The sequence below is a fragment of the Xenopus laevis genome, chromosome 4S (assembly GCF_017654675.1).
Source record: "Xenopus laevis strain J_2021 chromosome 4S, Xenopus_laevis_v10.1, whole genome shotgun sequence".
NCBI lineage: Eukaryota > Metazoa > Chordata > Amphibia > Anura > Pipidae > Xenopus > Xenopus laevis.
This window is the reverse complement of record NC_054378.1, coordinates 8,672,079-8,681,282: the sequence shown is the minus strand read 5'-3', so window position 1 is coordinate 8,681,282 and position 9,204 is coordinate 8,672,079. Positions and strand designations below refer to the sequence as shown.

Below are 9,204 nucleotides of genomic sequence, written 5' to 3'. Positions count from 1 at the left end.
ATAACTGAACGTAATACTATACTTTTTGTACTTGATCGTTCTACAGTTTAACCCTACTGGCTTATTTCTTGGCCAATTCATTTTTCCACACGTGTTTTCTATCGTGCAGATTCTGTGCCTGCTCAGGATTGATATTTACATCCCACCCTATGCAAAATTCTATGCGTGTTTCTCCCCGTTGTTTTTCAAAATCATTTTCTTCTGCAAAGTAAATTGCTATTTATGTATTTATTTATTTTTTTGTAGGTTCGCAGTAAGAGGAGTTTAAAGACAATGATCCACAGAAACCCTGAAACGTTGTGCCACCTCATAAAAGAACCCGGCGGAAGTTAATGGATTCGCCCTTGTCTACGAAAAGTCTTCAGCAAGATGATTCGATCAGTGATGAACTTTCTCCAATCGTATATACTCCAGAAATCAGTCATAATACAGTCACCATTCTTAAGCAAGTGGCCAAAATCCCGTGTGTAGGAGCAAGAAAGGACTCTGGGGCAAATTCACTAAGCGCCGAAGCGCCGAACGCTAGCGTTACTTCGCTAGTGTTTGGCATTTTCGTTACTGCGCAAATTCACTAACGAACGCTGGCGTAGTTTCACTAGTGTTCGTTCGCACCCTTACGCCTGGCGAAGTTTCGCTAGTGACGTAACTACGCAAATTCACTAACGCGCACAGTGTACTGAACGCTACCTTTTACGATAAACTTCCTTCGCCACCTTAGACCAGGCGAAGCGCAATAGAGTAGATAGGGATTGCTTCAAAAAGTCTAGAGAAACAAACATGAACTCAACTGTCATTCTCTCACTTGGGACAGTTTTTTCTACTTATTGGCTCAAATTATGAACCTGGACCAGGTTAAGCAAGAGCTTGGCACATCATTTTTGTTGTCGGCAGAGGGCAGAACACTCAGGGCTGATCAATATGACCCAGAATTTGGATGTGCAGATTGCACAATAGATTCATCCCATTGGTGACCTCCCCAGATGACCAAGTCTTGCCCTGTATGGCCAGCTTTGTCTAACCTCTTGAACTAAATTTGAACATTCAGAGTAAAAAAGTAGACCCAGTGCTGTGTATGTGTAATGGTCATTGGCTGTTCCATAAATCTATCAGTCTAAATGTGTGCAGGGTTAACTGGGCAGATATCCAGTATATTTGTGTGATGAACTCCAATGGGCAACTGGCATTCTGATCTTACCAAGGTTGAGACACCTTGATGCAATTTCTAATTAACATCACTCTGCAGCCAATGTTACTACTCCTTGGCTTTTGTTAGCATCTTTAGTCAAGACTTCAGGCTACCATCGCTGTTCCCTTTACAAAAGAAGCCATTTTTAATACTGCACTGCCATATTTCAATAAATATGTAGGTAGGGCTGCCAGTTACCACTGTTTAGTTATCTAATATGCCACCTAAGGAAAAACTACATAGGTTTCAGTGCACGAACATCTATTATTAATGGTGGTTGTTGGTAACCCTGTATGTAGGGGTACAGGCTACAGTCTTAAAAAATGACAAGCACATTACATTCTCTCACCAATACGTACGCAGTTTGAAATCTATTCATAGCAGACCCTTTATTTAAATTGCATTTTGCACTATAATGCAGTTCTGGAGCTTTAGACTGTAACCCATCTTGCAAGGTCTTACGGTCTCCTGTTATTTTTGTTTCTCTCTGTAGACTTGGGCTTTAGCCTATGCTGAGTAAACCCTCTTCAAAACCATCCTATATGGCAATGACAACGGCAGCTGAAAGAAAAAGGAAGTTGTTAAGGTAGGACTGTAAGAATATTATGAAGTGCCACAATGGAGTAGATATCGCCATGAATAGAAGGGTTTCCCTACTGTAAGGCACTGACATTATTTCCTGTTGAGGGGAACAGGGATGAGTCCATTGAAAAGGCTTGGAATAACGGGGCAGTAGAAGTCATTCAAACTCATGGGAGTGCTTATGCCATGTTGGGATCAGGAAAATAAAAATCAAATTCTTATCCTTTTTTATGTTTGTTTGTTATGTTTTTGTCCCTTTCATGTTCAAGAGAGTTTTGGTGAGATTGACTTTAATGAGGATATGTCAATTTTAAACCCAGCCAATCAAAGGAGCATGCTCAAACTCAAACTAGGCTAACAAGAGTTCAAATGCTGATATAATTCGTTCTGGTATTCCAGTAAATCCCGCCAATACTTGTGGTGCCCATAACAACATAACGGACACTCTTGTAGATAATTAAGGCAAAAGAGGACAGGAGGAGGTTTGAGGGCAGTTTTAACCAACCTTAGGGGCAAATTCACTAAGCAGCCAATATGCGCTAGCAAAGTTTCGCCAGGGGGCCGCAAATTCACTAAAATCCGAAGTTGCGCTCAGGGAGGCGAACAGTAGCGAATTTGCGCTAGCGTTAATTCATCAAGCAAAGCGAAGTTATGCTAGCGATGCCTAATTTGCATATGGCGCCAAGTTAAAGTTGAATGGACGAATATGTAGCAGCAAATACATTACACTACACAAGCCCGGGAAAGCTTCATAAAATAAAATAAAGTTGTTATTTTGCCCTATACATGTGCCCACTGTATAGTTTAGGTGCCATATGTTAGGAAATGTAGGGGGGGAGGAGGGTACCCCCAAAAAAATGTACAATCTTTTTCAGCCTATCACCCTTAAAAAAGTAAAAGATGCCAGCGTTTTTTGGGACTTAGAAAAAATTTCAACTTTTTTTGAAGCAAGCCCTATCTACTCTATTGCACTTCGCCTGGTCTCAGTTGGCAAAGGCAAGTCTGGCGCAAGAGTTGACGTTCATGAAAATCCGCAAGTTAGTGAATTAGCGTAGTCACAATCCTTCACCATAGCGCAACTTCGCCTGGCGTAAGGGTGCGAAGTAGCGCTAGAGTAGGTCCACTTCGCTAGCGAATTTACGTCAGCATCCGTTAGTAAATCGGCGAAGTAACGTCACGCTGGTGAATTTGCGCTAGCGTTAGCCACTTCGCGCTTTAGTGAATTTGCCCCGTAATGTCTAGTATTGTAGCTGCATTAATTTAGAGCAGTGGTTGATATTCAATTTGGTCTGTGCCTGAAGGGATATTCAAGTTATATACAGTAGAACCCCCATTTTACATCCCCCTGATTTTAAGTTTTCCCTCGTTTTGTTGTTTTGTGGTGCCACCTATATATTCTGCATTATACATTTCACTGATTTTACATTTTCCTGAATTTTACACCATTTTTTTCTGGTCCCCTGAAAAGTAAAATGGGGGTTCTGTTGTATAGATAATACCCAACCAGGTATAAGGTGAAGGAGGTTGTTGGCCTCATGCATAGTGCAGTCAGCTGCCCACTTAGTTAGACGTGTAAGCCTGGAGATGTTTCTGTTCAGGGTTACTCAATGCTGGGAGGCAAGTGGTGAAAGTTAACATTCTAGAATGTGTATTTTAGCTTTAAGAAGCTGTAGCTGTTCTATTTACTAACTAAGTGGAAAATAAGGAACATCCGAGACTTCTGGGACACGAATGTTAAATAAGGAAAGCTAGATGATTACATTTGTGTATGTAGGATTTCCCTGAAAACATAAGGACATAGATAACATGCGCTATGCAGTAGTATTTTTATGCATGAGCTGTGCTCTGGCTTTTTGCAATGAATGCGGTGATGTATGATCCATACATTTCCGTGCCCTGGTATCATTAAACAAAGCATAGTGAATGCTCCTAGACCATACTAATCAACACAAGTTAAATAAAGTATCACTTAGACTTGTACTCACCCCTGTAGGAGAATTCAAGAGGATTTTTGTTGTCAAGAGACTAAGATAAAACACAGGCAGCTGTATCAAGGGAATTCATGAAAGACTACGATAGTGTAAGGGTCCCCCGTGCATGACGTCAACACATTGATAGTCTGTTTCATCATTGTCCAGTTAATGAGCAGCCGGTGTGGGCTGGTAACCATAGAAATACATCACTCAGAAGGGCAAGGAATCCTAAGATTAAGACAGGGATTCCCTGGATTTGACATAAGGCTGAGCATTAATAATCGATTTGTCAGTTACATATGTAATGAGCAGCCTATAGATGGACCATTACCATGGAGACATGGAGCCAACAAAAGGAGAAAGCTTCCATGTTTCCATAGAAACATGGAGCCAAGAAAAGGAGAAACCTTATGAGGCTTCTCCTCAACATTGTGCAAGGTGGGGTGTTACCAGTACAATCTCTTAAATATGAAACTTGTTCTCATGCTGAGCAAATGGCCTCATATCAATCATATTTTCTATTGCTTCTAGGTCATTTTCATCAAAATTTACAGAATCTAGGGAAGAAAAGTCTAAAACAACTGGACTTGAACTGAAGTACTCTCGGACAAGTAGTGAAACATTTTCAAGAAGAAGTCCAGTTGCTTTAGACTTCTCTCCATTAGATTCTGTATAATCAAGACTTGAAAGAATGAGAAGCTTCGTAGACGACGTGCATAGATTTAGTTACCCATTAAACAACGGATCTCTTAAATGTTCTCTAAAGTTTACAAAGCCAGCGCTTGGTTGAAAAAAGGATTTCACCATTCATTTGTTGCCATGTTGGTTTTATAAAAATTAATTACTCCCACAGATATTTTTAAGTTCAGGCCAACTGCCCAAGCGGAGTAGATAACCGTCTACAGAAGTAGACGGCAGATCTGACAGTTGTTTGAAGTGGATGACTCCATACATCCCAAACTGCAACATTGCATTATGTGGGTTTTCATTTTGGCTGATTGAGTTTGATCCAATCACTCCAGAGGCCGGTTGTGTTGGAGGCTCAAACACTCTGCACTTCACTTTACAAGTTAACCTAAGAGGACAAGTGTGGGCAGCATAATATATCTCAGCCGGAGGAAAATTTCCTCCTAATTGCAATGTGACAATCATAACAAGTCCCTGGATAAGCCTTCTGTTATTGTCTATTTGTAATGTATATCTAGGAATTCATATGTATAAATATACACAATGCTAGAGAATGTAGTCAGCCTTGGCAGCCATTAGCTAAACCATAAATAATGGACAGTAACAGTACAAGTATACAAATCATCATCAGAAACACTTTCAGGATAATAGATCCCATACCCGAACAGTTTTATTGACATAAATGTACAATAATTGTCACTTTAAAATGTTGAAAGCGTCTGTGTGTGTGTTTATATGTAATGTTGTTTGTGATCTATTTATTTATTGCTGCCATGTTTAAGCTAATCATGTTGTAACCTAAAGTAAATGTACTTTACATGCACTTAGCCTTGCAGGTAACAGAGCCATGAAAGAAGATAGCGTTACGCTTCCAACTGCGAAACGCGTGCGGCAGGATATCTCCCTCGACTGCAAAGCACCAAGAGTGCAGAGAGTGGCAGGTAAGGTTCAAGTAGTAAATTATTACTCAATCACATCTCTTTTGGGCACCATGAACTGCACAGATGGAACTTTATATCCCTTAAAAGAGAACTATCCCCATTTTCACACAAAGCCTCTGCACAGACTCCAACCACAGTCCCTAGACTCCCAGAAGGGGCCCTCATTCCTGCGCATCCTGTTAGAGGCTCCATCTTGGTGATCCCAGGCTGGAGCACTGAAAGGCAAGACCAAGGTATCTTTCAGTGCACCCAGTTCTTTGGAGCCTCAAGTAGGATGTGATAGCCTTATGTGCCATCTTCTAAATCTGTTGTGTACTTCTGCTCTTCACATACAAGGAACAGTGGCACCTTTTTGGCAGTCTGGATGAAGTCGGTGTGGATGAAGGCCTTTTCAGGGACCCTATTTTGTAAAAAAATGTGTTTAGTTTTCCTTAAACATGTCAAATCAAACATATAAAATGCTGCATAAATTACTATTTGTATATACTTTCAATGCAAATGCCCTTTTATTGTACAGCTCTGCAGAATATGTTGGTGCTTTATATAATGTGATAAACATGATAATAATAGGTAAATGATTCAAAACCACAGAAAACAGAAATAGAAGGCTTCATTGCGATTCCTACATCACATTAAAAGTGATCTCTTCTTTCTTAATGTGCCAAATATGTTTGGTTTTGGTTATTGACGCGGCCAAACGTACAATTCATTTTCCATTTTCATAAAGGCTTGCAAATTTACACAGAAAGTATTTCCATCTCCTTCCAGCAGGGACTACAAGAAGCGAAGATAATTGAGTTTGGAGACCTCTACCCAAAAGTGTTTTGGCAGGCGCCTTGGGCGTGAAAACCAAGGTGGGAAGAAAAGAACAGCCCCTAAAGATCCATGAGAGTGGGGCAGAATTCCCAGAATAACAAACAGTGTAAAATTGGGTTTAATATTAAACTAGAAAAGAACAATTGTGTTGTACAAATTAAGCTATGCCAACTCTGAGATCTATCCCAGAGTTAACATGGTGTGCCATTCCTGTTCTACTTTGAGATTAAATTCATCTAAACATAAGGTACATATCTGGCAGGATAAAACATTTCTGTCCAGGGTTCCATTGTGTTTTGATATTCAGGAAGTCTCCTGCAGGATTCCATGGTGTTTTGACATTCAGGAAGTCTCCTGCAGGATTCCATGGTGTTTTGACATTCAGGAAGTCTCCTGCAGGATTCCATGGTGTTTTGACATTCAGGAAGTCTCCTGCAGGATTCCATGGTGTTTTGACATTCAGGAAGTCTCCTGCAGGATTCCATGGTGTTTTGACATTCAGGAAGTCTCCTGCAGGATTCCATTGTGTTTTGACATTCAGGAAGTCTCCTGTAGGATTCCATGGTGTTTTGACATTCAGGAAGTCTCCTGCAGGAATCTGTTGTACTAGAATCCTCTGTTTAAACATAAAAGAATGAACCACAGTGGGTGCAAAGGAAACCTTCTTGAAGATGGCACAAACATAATTTTGCTTTCTACAAGTAATGGCAATTCAAGTATGTTTGTAGAATAATGCACAGTTGTAGGAGCATGGACCAATTATGTCTTCTACTGAGTGACTGTACCGATTGGTCCCACAAAAAAATGCTGAGTAATGCTTTTATTCTGGATCAGGGATCTTCCTTTTTATCAACAGTGAGCATTTTCTGCAATATATAATTGTAAGATTAATGATGTCAAACAAATAAGTACAATTGAGCCCATGTGCCGGCTGGAAGCCACAATAACACGGAGAGCCACGTTCTAGGTGAAATAATAGATAATATATAAAGTAAACACGGTTTAGAAGATCTTGATACCTATCAGTAGTTTTTTGTTATCTCTGCAAGGTAACACCACACTCCGACATCTAACTTGTAGCCTTCATTGCATTACAGTGTGCTCTGTGGATATATTATGAAGGTGCCTACATCCAGGCAGATTGATGTGCCGTAGTGGGCCAGAGACTATTGTCATACGCTTAGGGGCACATTTACTAAGGGTTGAATATCAAGGGTTAATTAACCCTCGATATTCGACCCTTGAAGTAGAATCCTATAGAAAAATATCAAAGTCGAAGGATTTATAGCAAATACTTCGATCGATTGAAGTAAAAATCGTTCAAATCAAACGATTTGAAGGATTTTAATCCATCAATCGAAAGATTTTTTTTTGATCAGAAATAGCTTAGAAAATTTATGGGGAAGGTCCCCATAGGCTAACATTGTAGCTCGGTAGGTTTAAAGTGGCGAAGTAGGTAGTCAAAGTTTTTTTTAAAGAGACAGTACTAGAAACTATCGAATGGTCAAATAGTCGAGCGATTTTTACTTCGAATCGTTCGAGTCGTAGTCAAAGGTCGAAGTAGCCTATTCGACGGACGAAGTACCCAAAAAAAACCTTCCAAATTCGAAGTTTTTTTACTTTGAATCCTTCACTGGAGCTTAGTAAATGTGCCCCTTAGATGACCAATTGCTCCTGTTCCTACAATTGGGCCCTTGAGCCATTGTGCGGCAGGTGGGACTCCTCCTATTAGCCAGTTGAATTTTTGAACACTTTTGATCAAGTGTTTATAGCTCTCAACTACTGAGCTTGAGCATACCCATGGAACAAGGCTTTGCCAATTTTTTCCCCAAAACACCAACCATCTTGCACCATGTGTTTGCACCATTCATGGAATGCATTTTTTTTTCCAAAAATACAACTTACCATAAGGAAGTCTCTATGGAATACAGAGTTTAATTGGGTATTGATTACCCTTGTGGTATCCTATCGCCATTTATCATACAATTCCTTCTTACAGTTGTTTTAAAATGTCAAAGGTACCAAAATATAAAGAGCCCCAAGGAGGTGAAACTGATCCTTCTGGATGCGTGTCCATAAAATGTTCAACACTGTGTCGATACATTGGCTTGCTCTTTAGTCACTAAAGCATATATTTATATATCTCTGTAATCCTTGCCTATTTTTTATTTGCATTTTAAATTGGTTGCCATTTTTAAAAAAGTGCATGTTGGCCAACGGCTTAGTTAATCCCCTTAGGGTTCCCCTTAGCTAATTCCCCGAGCAGTTGCTGGTTTTCCTAGTGACTTACTGGCATTTCAGTTTGCTTAAGGGTATTGTGCACCAGCAACAAATCCCTTTTATTCCTAATATATATATATATAGCCTTAATATGTAACCTAATGTATTTTATCTGACAACATTTTGCTTTTCCTTTTACTGCAAATGCCTTTAGTTCTGCTGGAGGCATTCATCTCCTGCACTCTCATATTGGCAAGCAGGAGTTCCCCACACGTTGTTAGAAAACGAGAAAAGAATGTTACAGCCGGCAATACCAGCACCGACCTAAAAAAGAAAAGCTATGTCTTTGAGTTTCCCGTAAGCTTCGGTCTCTGCTAATGGTTTCTGTGAATGGTCGTTATGAATGATCTTTTATTTTTACATTGTAAATGTGTTAATATATTATCCGTTTGGACTTTAAATGTGCAAAAGCGTAATGTCTTGTAAATAGATTGTCTGCTAATTTGAAAATTGTTTTAAAAATAAATGTTTTATTTAGCTGTGATTAAAATATGTTTCCCTTCTTTTGTTTACTGCTTGAAACCCGTGCTATTTATACACAAGGATAAAGGAGGTTGTTTTAGGTTTTCTGAAATGTATCCTGCCTTTAATAACTGTGTATAGCATTTATCTATTAAGCATTTCTCGTGCTAATGCGCCTGTTTATGTAAAGGAGATGACATCTTTATTAACTGGCCAGACTGTGAGTCCCTGATGTGATGGGTTTAGAGCCGTCTTACTGGAAGTATGGCCGTCATAA

At 39.7% G+C, this 9,204-nt stretch overlaps 1 long non-coding RNA gene across 1 annotated transcript; it reads left to right on the top strand.

Moving 5' to 3' along the window:
* Positions 1 to 724: 724 nt before the first annotated feature.
* LOC121393170 lies at positions 725 to 7,437 on the top strand. Its single transcript, XR_005960791.1, has 3 exons — positions 725 to 1,772; positions 5,257 to 5,369; positions 6,138 to 7,437. It is a non-coding gene; the product is annotated as an uncharacterized LOC121393170 (long non-coding RNA).
* Positions 7,438 to 9,204: the final 1,767 nt, after the last annotated feature.